The 16033-nt window shown below is 43.5% G+C and overlaps 1 pseudogene; it reads right to left on the bottom strand.

Annotated features, from left to right (window-relative positions):
* Nucleotides 1-5185: 5185 nt before the first annotated feature.
* LOC123483421 lies at nucleotides 5186-14108 on the bottom strand (annotated as a pseudogene).
* Nucleotides 14109-16033: the final 1925 nt, after the last annotated feature.

The raw sequence follows: 16033 nt of genomic DNA, 5'->3' as shown, positions 1-16033 counted from the left end.
GTTTTTCAACAGGACTATGACCCAACACACCTCCAGGCTGTGTAAGGGCTATTTGACCAAGAAGGAGAGTGATGGAGTGCTGCATCAGATGACCTGGCTTCCACAATCCCCCGACCTCAACCCAATTGAGATTGTTTGGGATGAGTCGGATGGCAGAGTGAAGGAAAAGCAGCCAACAAGTGCTAAGCATATGTGGGAACTCCTTCAAGACTGTTGGAAAAGCATTCCAGGTGAAGCTGGTTGAGAGAAAATCAAATCAAATGTTATTTGTCACATGCGCCGAATACAACAGGTGTAGACCTTACAGTGAAATGCTTACTTACAAGCCCTTAATGCCAAGAGTGTGCAAAACTGTCATCAAGGCAAAGGTTGGCTATTTGAAGAATCTCAAATATAAAATATATGTTGATGTGTTCAACACTTTTTTGGTTACTACATGATTCCATATGTGTTATTTCATAGTTTTTATGTCTTCACTATTATTCTACAATGTAGAAAATAGTAAAAGTAAAGAAAAACCCTTGAATGAGTAGGTGTGTCCAAACATTAGACTTGTACTGTACAGCCTTCAATACACTGGAGTTGCACATTTGAATTGAAGGCTTAAAAATAAGTTTCAAACTGAGGGTGTGGACACTGTCAAAGGGATTTGGGAATTTAATTGAGCCTTACTAAAGAGTTGGCTGTGGATTCCTATGGTAATCCTATGGTTACTGATCTGCCAGGCTCAACATCTTTGACATCTTGAATAATCAAAACATTTTCCTGCTTGTTCTTATCCCTGCTTTTTAATACACCAAAATCGATGTGACTCTTCTTTAACGACTTTTGTCTTTGTTATTATGTTGAATGTGGGTTTTTGTTTTTTTTACATGTTCAATGTAGCATAACACACACAAACTCTGTCTCTGTGTTATCTGAGACAGCCTGGTAATCAGACTTGGATGGCCAACTCACATCCTTGTTCGTGATCAAAGCAAATAAAAAGATGCAAAGGTCTGATCTCCCCTCATCTGTAATTTGTGGACAGTTAATAACAGAATCGGACGATAGATTTAATGAGTCAAAGCCTTTTACATTGACTGGACCAATAACCTGTTACGTATCAATATGATTTTGGTATGGTCAATCAATGTCGAATCAAGTGGAGCTTTTTGTGATGGAAGTGGGCGTGCGTGTGCATGTGTGTGTGACTAGCAAACCGGTTTATGGGACTGGAATGTCAAGCAGAAGGGTCTAGTTGCCATGGAAACATGTATGCAGAGATGGCGCTGTAAGAACTGACATGCATAAGGCATTTGCAGTTAAACAGACCTGTTGGATTAGAATAACAAATGATAGTCCCTTTTACACATTTGTGTTTTCCTTGTACCATCACTGGGGTATCCTGTATATAATATGGGGACTCTGGCAAAAGTAGTTTTTATATTGAATGTTTAAATGAACGATGCCTTTGAAACAGTGTGGTGTTTTCATGGTTATTTTAGGTGGGGCCCCAGAGAATTAAGAAAATAATACAGCTGACATGTCCTTTTGCTTTCTTTGCACATACTTCTTCCAATTGTTATCAAAGTCAGCATGATGGGGATACATGATTATTCATTTTTCTTTGTCAATAAAGATGTTTTTTTTTGCACATTCCTTAATTTCTGTAATAAATCTCTGGATCCCTTTTCAATTGTGTCTGAATGTTAACCAATATTAGAGTCATGACAGAAACAAAGATTCAAAACCAATAAAGCAAGCAATTTTAAGATTAAATCAGCATTAAATCACTGTTGTTCTTTTCAGATTTGTGTGGGATTGAACATAATCTTTAGTATTGGAATAAAATGTCCTCCCCAGATTCATTCAAGCCATATTTCTCTGAACAACCCACGATTTATTGCATTAGGAAAAACAACCATTATGAATAAACCTTTTACGTGCATGGATCCCAGTGTCATTAGATATGCTTGTTCTCTAAGTAGATTAATAGGGCATTTTAATCTCATGCAATGCTAATTCCTTTCAAATGCCTTTCAAACCCAAAGTCAGACTAGTTGTCCTGTCTCTCTTTTCATTTCCGGCCTTAACATGTAACATCATCGTCACAAATTCACTATCTGTCTCCAAAAACACCCACGCTTGATCAAACCACTCAGAGGCTGATCATTACCTACTTTTAGGAACGAAACGTCTCACTCATCAGTTTTTCGGGAAGAGCTGGGGTAGACATCTCTGAGGGATAATCTGCTCTGTTCCTGCAGAATTATAATTATCTTTCGATTGTAAAAATGAAATTGTCTCCTCTGTGTGATTAATAGCCATTCTAAGTAAAGTATCCATATTTTATCCTGCTGGTATGTTAAGCACTACTAGTGCTCTCTGGCACAATCTCAATCCATCTTTCCTTGATTCCTCACATCCTATCGCCTCGCCTCCTCAAAATGCATTGGAGAAGAAGGGGAGGGACCTCCAATACAGTTGAGAAGGAGGTGAGGAGATAGGATGCATGGAATCAAAGAAAGACACATTGAGACAGCCCTGAACTCAGCTAACGCTGCACTCGTAACCAAGTGGGAAGTGGGAATTGACCAGTTGTGAAGTCATAAATAACAGTTGGATGCATTCACATGCTATGAACTCTTTGAGAAACGCCGATTGGCTAATGGCCAACAAGCTGAGTAAACCATAAACTAAAAGTTCAGCTATCATGCCTGTAAACAAATTATCTTCAAAAACCATATTAATAGATTGCCTTTTATAAATCAAGTTTTGTTGCATTTAACTGCTGAAAATGCTGTTATCAAGGTAATTTCCTTAGTAGCTGATGTCAGAGGTCAGCATGTGGAAGAAATGAGAGCTCAGGATGATAGACGAGTTCACCACGAGTAATTACCAGTTGGAAGGTCATTCAGATGAATTTTCCCCATTCGCATGTGGTAAATTCCCACTTGGTTACCAATGCAGTATGACTCCACCTCTTTCCTCATATTGATTCAACCTTTTCTTTGCTACCAGGCCTGGTTGCAGAGAGAGATTATAGCAGATGGAATGATTAATCAGTCTGCTTGCACTCTAATGAACATATGGTTATGTAACAGAACATCCCCATATGGCAGTAGGGGAAATGGGTTATTTAGCATTGCATGGGGCTTCTCATTCCAACCCCAGTCTCATTGCATCAGTTTGCCGGTTTATTAGATATATTTAAATAGCTGTAACGTGACAAGTGAAAACATAGTATGTGTGTATAAACAGTCACTGCTGGTCTGGTGCATGACCTTTCTTCAAAGATGGTCGGACTCAGAACCACCATCTTGCAGCTTTGGAAGTTCCACTATGGCAGGTCTAATGCACTTCCATTGTAAACTGCCCAGGGGACATTGAACACAGCCTGAAAAAGCCATTGCATTTTTTGTTTGATATACATTGAACAAAAATATAAATGCAACATGGAACAATTTCAAAGATTTTACTGAGTTACAATTCATAATAGGAAATCATGATAGAAATTGAAAAAAATAATTAGGCCATAATATATGGATTTCACATGACTGGGAATACAGATTTGCATCTGTTGGTCACAGATACCTTTAAAAAAATTAGAGGCGTGGATCAGAAAACCAGCCAGTATCTGGTGTGGCCACCATTTGCCTCATGCAGTGCGACACATCTCCTTGGAATAGAGTTGATCAGGCTGTTGATTGTGGCCTGTGGAATGTTGTCCCACTCCTCTTCAATGGCTGTGCGAAGTTGCTGGATATTGGCAGGAACTGGAACACGCTGTCGTACACGTCGATCCAGAGCATTCCAAACATGCTCACATGTCTGGTGAGTATGCAGGCCATGGAAGAACTGGGACATTTTCAGCTTCCAGGAATTGTGTACAGATCCTTGTGACATGGGGCTGTGCATTATCATGCTGAAACATGATGAATGGCACGACAATGGGCCTCAGGATCTCATCACGGTACATCTATGCATTCAAATTGCCATTGATAAAATGCAATTGTGTTCGTAGCTTATGCCTGGCCGTACCATAACCCCACCACCACCATGGGGCACTCTGTTCACAACGCCGACATCAGCAAACCGCTCGCCCACATGACACCATACACGCTGCCATCTGCCCAGTACAGTTGAAACCGAGATTCATCATTGAAGAGCACAATTCTCCAGAGTGCCAGTGGCCATCAAAGGTGAGCATTTGCCCACTGAAGTTGGTTACGACGCCGAACTACAGTCAGGTCAAGACGATCCCGCAGGTGAAGAAGCCGGATGTGGCGGTCCTGGTTACACATGGTCTGCAGTTGAGGCCGGTTGGACGTACTGCCAAATTCTCTACAATTACGTTGGAGGCGGCTTATGGTAGAGAAATGAACATTGAATTCTCTGGCAACAGCTCTGGTGGACATTCCCTAAGTCAGCATGCCAATTGCACACTCCCTAACTTGACACGTGGCATTGTGTTGTGACAAAATGGCACATTTTAGTGGTCTTTTGTCCCCAGCACAAGGTGCACCTGCGTAATGATCATGCCATTTAATCACCTTGATATGCCACACCTGTCAGGTGGAAGGATTATTTTGGCAAAGGAGAAATGCTCACAAACAGGGACGCAAACTCCTTTGTGCACAACATGAGAAATCTTTTTGTGCATATGGAAAATACCTGGGATCTTTTTTCAGCTCATGTTGCATTTATATTTTTGTTCAGTTTAATCTGCAGTCATAAGGAAAGGCTCAGACAGATTTGTTTACCAACTCATGTGAATTTGTTCCGTAGTTAAGAGCTGTTGTGCGAACGCAGAAACATGTGCCCTCGTGTTTGGGGCCGGGAACATTCTGTTCTGCCGTTCTCAGAGCTGGTCCCTCTGACTTTTTTGGGTGGCTTTGCAATTAAGGATCCCCCTCTAATCTGGAGATTAAAACAGTAAATCCAAGAAGTCTTTAGTTTAATTTGCTCACTCAAATATCCTTCTTGTTGGCATTTAAAAAGAAACTACTCAAATAAATCACCAATTGAAATTTGCACCCATGAAAAAGACAAGCGCTGAACAATGCATCGCAATTGGTTGTAGAACAATACAAAACGGTTGTGTTCTGTTGCTACATATGCCATAGATTCTCTTATAAACTGCTTGGGATTAAATAGTCTGCTAAACCCTTCCCACCAGAAAATGCCCAAGAGGAGTCAAACATGAATGGGATTATCGTGCTTTAATAATAAATATATTAGGACATTTGATGTTAAGAGTATTACACATAGCTCAGGCACAAACAAGTATGGGTTGTTTTGAAGCATTGATCTCATACTCCTATCAACAATTTGTTACACATGTAAAAAGCTCTACTCACAGGTAGAAAAATAAATGAGTGAACATTCATTAATAAAGCTTTGGCTGCAGGTTTAAGATTATTTTGGAACATATCAAACACTTGCTCAAACATTCAATCTCATCCCCACCCTCAGACATCCTAATACTTTCAGAAAAAACATGGTTGTTTAAGTAGGGGTAACTAGTGCCAGCCCAGGACATCAATGATGCATAACCACCTACCCAGATTATCAGTTTATACACAATTATGATAACAATATAGATGGAAAGTAAATAAAATGAACAAAATAAATCCCTTCACCATAAATAACTTCACAATTTTTGCCTTGACGCACAGCAACTGTACAGTGCAAAGTAACCGTGTGGGAACCTAAAGTAATAACTGTGGCATTAATATTCACAAGTGTAGAAAAACTAAAGATTTCACAAATACTCGGATTAACGGATGTTGAAGTGCTTTAAGTTAACGGGTCGGGCTGTGCATGCGGGTCGGAGGCCGTTACACATCTGCCGCATGAGGAGGAGTGACGTGACGGAGAGAGTGCAATCCCATGATGCAACAGCCACGGCTCAGCGCTGCGATGTTGTAGACTGGTGCTGCCCCATCCACGCCATGCCGGGAATACAGCCAGGCCACCGTGGGCAACACTGGTACAGCCACAGCAACCAGATCAACAAGGAAGCTGCTGCTCCAATAGCGTTTGTTGACCACGTCCATCTCAGGGGCCCTGCAGGGCTCCTCGCTTCTCACCTCAAAATCCAGCTCCTCCATGAAGCGCATGGAGATCACCACCTCGGGGTCTGAGCAACACAGCCCTGAATCACTGGACATGTCAGGGCTCACTGGCAGAACTGGGGTGGGCTGGCTGGGACTGGGCAGACTTAAAGTGGACGGGATAGGGGCCGAGTCTGGGCCCTGCAGTGCTGGGATTTCTAGGAGGCTGGTAGAAGCTGGGAGGAGAGAGTCTCCAACTGCACCACCATGGAGCTTCAGCAGCTGCAGCAGGAGGGCGTGCAGGTCAGGAGGGAATGACGCCACTTCGGTCTGAACAGCCTTCTCCTCTGGAGCAGGGAAGGGGAGTGTGCTGTAGCAGAACGTGTTGGAGGAGGGTGGTGGAGGCAGTGGTGTGATCTTCTCCTCCTCCTCCAGGCTGTGGAGAAGAGTGGACACCCCCAGACCAGCCTCTGGGTGGCAGCGCAGCTTACCGCTAGAGTTCTGGCTGGAGTCCACCGCCGTGGACATGAGCACGTGCTCCAGGTTGTCGTTGACCAGCAGCCCACTGTCCGCCATCTCCTCCGCTGCCTGGTCACCCACCTCCCACTGCTTGTCCTTGACAGGGGAGTCGCCACAGATGAAGTCCATGGTTGGCTCGTCTTGCAGTGTGGAGCCGCTCTGGGCCATCTCCATGCTGTGCAGCAGGGACTCCAGCTTGCGGTTCTGGATGTTGATGTCGACAAAGTACTTCTGGATGCCCTTGTCCTTCTCCATCAGGCTGTTCTTCATGGTCTCCACCCCCTGCCGAAGCTGCTTGATCTCCTTGCGTGCCTCCTTCAGGGCTAGCTGCGCCTCTACACGGTGGCACTCCTCCTCGATCCAGTCCTCCCTCATCCGTCCCAGCTGGGACTTGAGCTCCTCGATCTCAGACTCCCTAAGGGGGAAAAGAGGGTTAGCTAATAGTTACAGCTGAATGGAATTGCAATGTTTGGCTACACTGTAGTTGGAATGCATTTAGGAAATAAGCTAAACATGAGATGTACACTGAGAAGGTAACCTGTCGTGGACGGTGTTCTCCGCCTCCCTCAGCTTGCTACTCAGGTGGCGAATGGCCACCTCCTTCTGTTGCAGGGGGGTGAGGTACTGCTCTGGGTTGGGGGGTCTGATGCCATGGTTGTCCCCACAGGAGTGGTATCGTACGGGGGTCATCCTTCTGGGGGGAGGAGACAGGAAATTACACGTTAGCCCTGAGTCACATACTGTATGTTCTGCTGGTGAGACATCTGAGGAAGAGGACACCCCATATATTGTACACACCATCCTGTACTGTGTTCAGTAACATGAACAGTGCTGAGCCCCCATCTAAAGCAGACTCCCTCAGTTCTGTGGGGAAGGAAGTAGGCCATGAAAAGAATAGTGATTGGTGCAACTTGCACGACGCAAAGCTCAAAATAGCTTGTTTTAGAGAGAAAACACTGCCGGGCAAGGTTATTACTTAGTCGATTGTGTCTGACTGGGGATGTCACGGTCAGGACACAGGCTAGCCAACCAGCAGACTTCATGCTGCAAAAAGCAAAAATGCCAGGTTGGTCAAAGGCTGGCAGAGATGGATAGGAAAACAATTAATTGGGAGGGAAAGCCCAAATTACATTCGCTTGGCTCTAGTCTACAAGGTAACAGCGTTTCTGCCTGAGAATTCCCTGAAATGCCTAAAACGTCTTTAAAATTAATACAAGTGCATTAACCTTCAATTGTACATGAGCAGTTCTGGAATATACCTGTGATCAGGTCTTCCTCAGGTTCAAAGAGGATTGATGAAACACATATTTTTGTGTCTGAGGATGGATTTGGCTAATATGCAGAGCAGCCCCTCTTACAAACAGGCTTAAAAGTTAGCACTATATCCTAGCATCAAACTGGGACTTGTGCTTTGATGTGAGCGCTCTGCATCCCTGCCAGAAATAGAACAGGCTAGCAGAAGGTAGCGAGAGAACAAGGACACCACACGAAACCCAGCCAGGCAGAAGAGAGCTGAGGGGAACAAGAACAAAAAAAATCCTGTAGCAATAAAATGACTCTAGAAACAAAAATGCAGTCATGGACGTTTTCACGTCCGCATAAGATACATAAGTAGGGATTGTGTTGCATAGAGAATGACTCACATTAAGCCTGTGGGCTGAATTCAAGAGGGCGCTGGTTAGTTATTTTATATAGTCAGAGCAGAAAGGCAAGGTTGAGCTTGCTCGTGCAGTGCTGCTGTCATGGCAGCACAGGATCCCTTGAGTGAATATTCTGCCACATAGTAACACGAGAACCCAGCAGCACTACCACAAATGTGAGACAGTAAGTGAAAAAAAGGCAGGGATGCAGTCAGGCAAGCCAGTCTGGCTATCGACTGAGTTATGATGAAATATTCATGACCTTCCTCTCCTATAAACCCAAGGTTTTGACTGACACCCACACACAGACAATAACACAATTCAGACTGTTTATAAGGAGATGACAAACAGTCCTGCCATAGAGCCTAATCTATCCACCCTTGCCCCATGTCCCAACTAGTGAATGCCCACCCCTCACAGAGCAGACGCTCAATTACAAAGGGACACCTAGCCCCTTCTTTCATGTTGATCTGAAAGGATAGGAACATGGTAGTTGATCTTGTCCTTTGATAGGTTAGGTGGAATTATTGCCATATTGCTTTGAGCTATCCAATCATTTCAGATCCAGGCCCTGTCTACGTAAGCAATATGGCAAGAAATACCAGAAGGGGTACCGCTGGAGGTTGTTTCTGGAACTGGCCAGTGTATGGGGGTGTGGGTATGACATGGCTGTTTACCTGGAGGGTACTGTGGGGCTGGAGTTGCTGCTGCTGTTGGTGGATGAGGGGACTGTCCTGTACGGGGCATAGAGCTCTGCATCGCGGGATGCTGAGGGGCTCCCTGCCATCTTGAAAACCGGGAGGCTCCTGATGTGGGCACCACGACTGTGGGAAGAGACATGTAGTAGTTAGGCAAAGCTAATAAGACATAACTAGTCTTGTAATGTCCATTTATCATTGAAAAAAACAAATACCAGCGGGGAAAAAAGATACAGCAATTAAGAAATAGCATAGCTATAGTTTTTGGAACAGTTTCCCAGACCCAATGAAATGTTTTTTTGTTTCAGGTGCATTTTAGTTTAGGATCAGGGTCTGGGAAACTGGCTCTAAGTATGACACCTACTAGTGGTGAAAGAGAATGGAGGGCCTGCTGAGATGAGTGCACAAGAGAAAACAGAACCAGAGCCACCCCATATATCACCTGCGTGGGAGGAGATTCTTCCTGCTGGAGCCAGGCCAGCTCCCCTCTTCAGGCTGCCTCCGTACAAGGCTGGAGGAGCTGAAGTCTGCCTCGCTACCTGCAGTCAGACAAATGCGTCAGGATGTTACTACTGACCTGGCATCAGCGGGCAGGAAACACCAAACACTGGTGCTATACACACACACCACTTACATTCTGCATTTCTATGGCTACACATCGTGCAGTTGTGATCCATGTCCATTTCAAGTCTTTGAATTTCATCCTATCAGAACCTACTTCTGTGTTCAGAAGTCAAAAACATCACAGAAAAGTCCCCGAAATCACCATGTGAGCCACTTCAAAACAGTAAGCAAACTGACAAGCTTCATCCTGCTGCAAAGCCCTTCCTTGTTAGAGGCTATGGTGCATTTGTGGTTAGCAACAATGGCAGGATTCAAGCAGAGGCTATGGGATTACACAGCTGCCATAGTATAAGCAGGCCCGGTCAGTCCAACCTCGCACGGCATGAGATACTACCTACTGAATGAAGCCTCTTACCCTCTAGGCAACCGCTAATCCATTCATAGACGCTAACTACTTTTAGCGCCCATTGACGATAGGATCTTCTGGCTGGGGGAGTTTTATTAAGAGCCCCAACACTCGTTCTGAACGTTAACATGCGTCACTTACGGTATGGTTTTCGAAACATAAGGTACGCATCTTTCATATCAGCGAGAAATAATAAAAAGGTTAAATTGCTACACACCTTTATAGGGTTCACAAATGGCCATATTTCCATGTTACAGCGCTTGTTTACGGACAACAGACAGAAGACAGTCAACTACCTGCGCTATGTTTAGATGGAGTATTTGGCTGGTTTGGCTGCCAGAGCCAATTCACCTCTAAACAGAACATGTGTGTTGCTTGGGCTATAAGGAATAACATTAGGCTCCTTTTGTCAATTATTGGGCTAGGCAACCGTGAGATCTGTCACTCAACACCTGTCTGATGGCTGCAGGACAGGCTGTGGTATCCCTTTCTCTAACCTCTCCCTCCATCCCCTATGCACTACAGTAACCTACTGACGTGAGCAGACATGAAGGGCCGATGCAAAGTTATGTAAAAAAAAAAAATATATATATATATATATATATACCAACAAAAAAATAATCTAATCCAGGTAATACCTAGAAAACGAAACATAGTAAGCTTAAGCATATCATCATCTAGTAAAAATTCAGACAAGATTAATCTCATGAAAAGAACAGGGTCAACCTAACCTAATGTACCTACAGCTGTACCAAATCATTCCATAAATAATCTCTGAATCTCTGAAGACATGTTGCTAAATTAGTACATAAATACTATTGCAATAATGCATTCTCAGACATTCCATCAAACAAAAGAATCACTCAGAATGAGCCAGCATGGCAACTCACTATGTGGGTAGAACATCATTCTCCCTTATCAATGATTGGTAACCTTCTGTAAGGAAAGGAAGCATGGGACACTAATGATGTATTTTCTGTGAAAACATGACATACCTGAGTAGCATCTATTTCCATTCGATAAAACCATAGTAAAGTGCTCACTGTGAATTTATGATTAACTAACAACAAAACTGAACCTTCAACACTGGGTGAGTGAGTCACTTGCAGATACAATGTGCTGCCAACCAATAAGTGAAGTCAACTACTGCTAATCAGCCTAATTGGAAAACCTCAGGTCCAACATTAATTATCCAATCAGCAGCCTCTCTGGATTTGAACCTTGATCAAGCCGTTGGGTGGATTCAATTATGCTGAGCCTCGGGGCACCAGTATATGGCCCGTGACATGAACGGGCAAAAGGGGTGAGGGAGGAGTGCCCTTCTCAAATCAAACAGTAATCTGCACTGCTCGGTCATGCTGTCAAACAAGGCAGCATGGCGCATTGTCCAGAAACATACATCTCTTTTCCATACAGTATATGTTTGAATTTTCAAACTATTTTTAATTTGGCAGATAAAGCGTTTTTATCAAAAGCAATCACTTTTGCATGTGAAAACACAGAGTCTTACTCATTACTCCATGTGCTTAATTACATCACTTTTGTTTTGAGCCAACTTCAACGTGGGCTTTAAACGGGGTGCCCGGGCCAGATTAATCAAATCCCTCATTGTTGGCATTCCTCTGCACAGACGTTGTTGACATGCCAGATTTGACAAAGGCTGCATAAGTATTTTACATATCAGCTAACCACATATGTCAGAGCAATCTGGTGCCCAAAGGCACAGTCGATGAAGTGTCATGCAACCATTTGTTAATGCATGCAATGTCTGTGCAGGGGAACACAACCATTGAGTGCGTCCCAATAATATCTCCTTCTTCCTGCACTCATTCACTACTCCCCAGAAATGTAAAAGCATTGGATTGGTGTAGGCATGGGCTAGAGGAAGTTTCTACCATATTGCTTATACCAGTCAGTTCCTTCAAATCCATGAAGGGAAGTGAACAAGTGTACACTGTGGAAGGTAGGAGAGATATTTGGGATGTAGCCATACGGAGAATCTCAATTGTATACTCATAAAAAAACTATAAGCTTTTAGCGTCTCGCCTCCTTCTCAAAATCCATTGGATGAGAAAGCCAGAGGTCCTGCCCCTCTGACTGTCTCCTCCAATGGGTGTTCTGCAATTGAGATTAAAATTACATGAAAACAATACTATGCAGATAGTGTATACACACAAAGCATGTAGAAATCAGGGTTGCGTTCAATTAAGTTAAAGGCAGTCAATCAAGAAATTATTTGAATTTAAAATGCAGACATTAAAAAACTTTAGAAATAAATAACTTCTACTTTTGAATTTATTGAGAAGTCATTGAAAATAAATGCCCTTTTTTCTATTATAGGATTGTGATTTTAGTTTACTTCCTGAATTGACTGCCTTCAATTCGAATTGAGCACAACCCTGGTCTACAAGAAACCATTTCACATGGTTTTTTTCATATATATTTTACTCTGACGTTGATCTATTTTGTAGATCTTTTTTAATTGACAGTTAGTACTTCAATCAAACAAATACATATCAGAATCAGAATTGAGAGAAAAGCCTAAGATCTGCTAGGACAACGTATGTATGAGCCTCCAAATCCCACCTACAAAAAAAACAACCTGAAGCCATTCCCTGTAGTCTACCTCTGGGCAATGTGGAGGATCGCTGCTCCCTCTTGTGCCTCAACGGGGATGCTTGCCACTCTGCCATCACCTCACCCTCTTCACCTTGGTCTTGCACTCAGCGGTGGGTGTGGGTGAGCCATGCGGACTGTTGTCTGAGCCTGACGGGGTTTTGGAGGGGGGACACAGACTGACTACTGGGGCAGCCGGTGCTCATCTATGTAAACAGGTATAGCTAAGAATACGCATGCAGCACGGAACACACAGCAGTCAATCAATCATTCAGAGCTCGAGTTCAGTCCCTCTTATCTGTTCATACTGTAACTCATCCAACCAACAGTGCTCAGTTACCAACACCACAGCACTGTGTTATGGAAGCAGAAGGGAGGTGAAAGGGGTGACAAGAAACTCCATGATGACTAATGTTATTCAATATACATCAATATGTTGTAACCTAATTTTGGTTAGGCTTTAACTGTTGTCAAAATAACGCTGTCAATAGAGAAAATAACCTAGCCTACTATAGAAGGTCTATTTCTGGAATAATGCCAACTATTATGCCAACTTTGTTATGTTTCCAACTTTGTTGTTTATTAGAGTTAGTAGCCTTGTGTACAGATTTGTTTCAACAGTGATGTCATCATCTACAAAAAAGTATGCTAGTTGATTGAAACAACAGTAATCAACTAGCTTTCATATGATGAGGACTTATCTTTACATAATTTGACTTGGCAACACTCACAAAAACCTCCAATGCATGATTATGTAATCAACGCCTGACTAGTGTGCTTGATAAGATGTGGATTCGGCCTACATAGCAGTGTGTTGGCATGAATTCAGATATTTTATAAGGATGAACCCTGGCTGCAGGGATGGACTGCGGATCAGAAATCGTCCTGGGCATTTCTAACACACCGGCGGCCATTAATTCTGCACACAAAAATGATATTTAGATAGACCCACTGAGCTAAAGATAGACCAGCCCATCTGCCATTGCCAGAACCTCCCTGGCTGCCATCAACAATGTGACAATAGTGACAGGTGAAAGCAAATTCCCATAAATGTTATGTTTTCAGCTAAATGTAGTGAGATTAGAAGAGGAATCTATTTTAGACGTTTAGGATGCAACCTAACCTTGATCTGAAACATGGGAACCACATACCTGAGCAAAAGCTGTTGGTGCTGATGGTCCGTTTGGAGTTGTCCGAGCTGATGTCGCAGTCCCTACCCTCCTCCTCAGAAATGGGGATCGGACAGGGGTAACCCTTTCTCATTAGGTGGAAAGGATGGAGGATCACGTGGGATGCGGCTGCGGGGGGCTCTCCCTTCCCTGGTGACTTCTTTTCCTGAGAACCATACAGGTATCACAACTATGCTCACCACTTGAATTTTTGCGACAAGAACAAATCAAATTCATATGAATTTTGTTTTTGTCTTACTTGCTCTGTCACAGCAACACAGTCATTAAATAATGATGGTCTACTAATGTACGTTGACATGTCTAGATTAGATAACTTGTATGCTATTATCATTCTAATTATGTGATATTTTAACAAAAATATTAGCTGAATTGTTAAGATTCAAAATGATTTCAAAGTGTTGCAAGACACGCACCTCATATTCCTGGAACGGTCCCATTGTGCTTCACCATGCGTTTCCCCTGGATCTGTGAGAAAAGTAAACCTAGGTGAGATGTATTTCTGTCCGAGGCATCCTGACGTGGCACACTGGCACTGAGCCCTTTACGAACAAGGGCGACTCTGTCCGAAATCTGTTACGTAAATCATGTCACCCCCGCCCACGTCCACCCCTGCCTGGCACAGATGGCACAGACACTGACCGGACCTTGGTTATTAAACCAGTGAGCCCCACATCAAATGTAGGCTACCAGATTGAAAATATATATGTTTTACTTGAAAATAGTTTGCATGTATTTCCTCAAACATGGAACAAAGACATGAGACTGTTTCTTAAATCCAATAAAACCCAGGCTTACTGTCCTTCACATGCATGTGCCACAAAAAATACAACAACCTAAAATCCATTATCCAATTATGTATCGATATAATGGAATGATGATTGAAATCTAGGTCGTGAATGATGCTGCAGAGAGGAACGGGTGTGGTTCTAACTCTTCATTTATTAATTTATTTCTAAATGATGTCCCACTAGGTGGAAAACAGACAGCAAGCATCTTAAACATCTAGTAGAGAGAGGCTGACTAAGGTTTTCCTCGGTGCCATGAGTAATTCTGCCAAGAAACACCACAGAAATATGACATCATTTCTTCCTTTTGGGATCCTGTGCCAAGAGTCTTTTTCCTGCCAAAAAGATGACACCAGAGAGTAACACACCGGCAAACCGCTCACTGAATATTGAGATAAGAATTACAGAATAATAGTGTATCAATGTATATTGATTTTCATAGACCCTATACACGTAGTTCAATTCACCCTCTCCATTTTGACATAGACGTACAAAGGCCTCCAGGATCCAGTACATGTACAAAAGTGTATGTTTTATTGATGTTTGACGGCTGAATAATTCAAGGTTCCCATAATGCCTGACTGCACATTATAACATCACTCCATTCCTTATCCATTCCCTCTCTCCTTGAATGTTGAGCTCTTAGCATCATCGCTAAAGGGTTGGTTATGTAACTGAATGACCCCAAGGTCTGATTCGTTATCGCTTTACTGAATCCGGACTTCTTTTTCCCCCTTACCATCCAGATGCTATCTCTTTATTTTGACTGCATGGCACCCAGGATGTTGGTATATATAGCTCAGGACATCTGCTGTCCCTATCCCCAAGCAAACTATCTTGAAATACACTGTGTACCCTGACTATCATGTCTTCACTACAGGTGTCACGCTCGCTCAAGATGGGACGGGACCACCACAGCGTGATATGCATACATGCTTATTTAAACTTAATAAAACACTGACAAAACAATAAACTAAACATCGGAAGGCTATACACAAAAGCCAAAACTCAATGAGCACAAAATAAGATCCCACAACACAGGCAGAAACTGGCTGCCTGGGCATGATCCCCTAATCAGAGACAACGAAAGTGACAGCTTTTTCTGACGGGGAACCACACCCGCCAAACATAGAAATACAAACATAGAATCAACACACACATGATATTCACACCTGACCAAACTAACCAGAACTCCTCTATAGGCTAGGCGTGACAGCAATTTCTCAGCAGCGGACTCCGCCACACAAACCTGGACTTAACAGGAGGGTCCAGGGCCTCAGCCCTCGTATGGCGTCTGCTTGCTGCCTCCTCTTGTCGACTGGGCTACACCCTGAACCGGTCTCGACATCAACGCGGAGCTTCCTCTCAGTCCTCCCACGATGCACCGATCTCAAGCTCCGACCCTGGTGTGGGAGAGACGCCTCAACCTAGAGAGGGGCTAACGCCTGACCCGGAGGGAGCCGCCAGACTGGAGCTGCACTGGATCCCGGTGGAGTCAGATCGCTCTGGCTCCGAAGTGGGAGCTATGACCGAGCGACTGGCACCGAGCGACCGCCCCCGGAGTGAGTGGCAACCGA

The sequence above is a fragment of the Coregonus clupeaformis genome, unplaced genomic scaffold (genome assembly GCF_020615455.1).
Source record: "Coregonus clupeaformis isolate EN_2021a unplaced genomic scaffold, ASM2061545v1 scaf0109, whole genome shotgun sequence".
Lineage (NCBI taxonomy): Eukaryota > Metazoa > Chordata > Actinopteri > Salmoniformes > Salmonidae > Coregonus > Coregonus clupeaformis.
The sequence above is the reverse complement of the archived record's forward strand: the minus strand, read 5'-3'. Positions and strand labels throughout refer to the sequence as shown.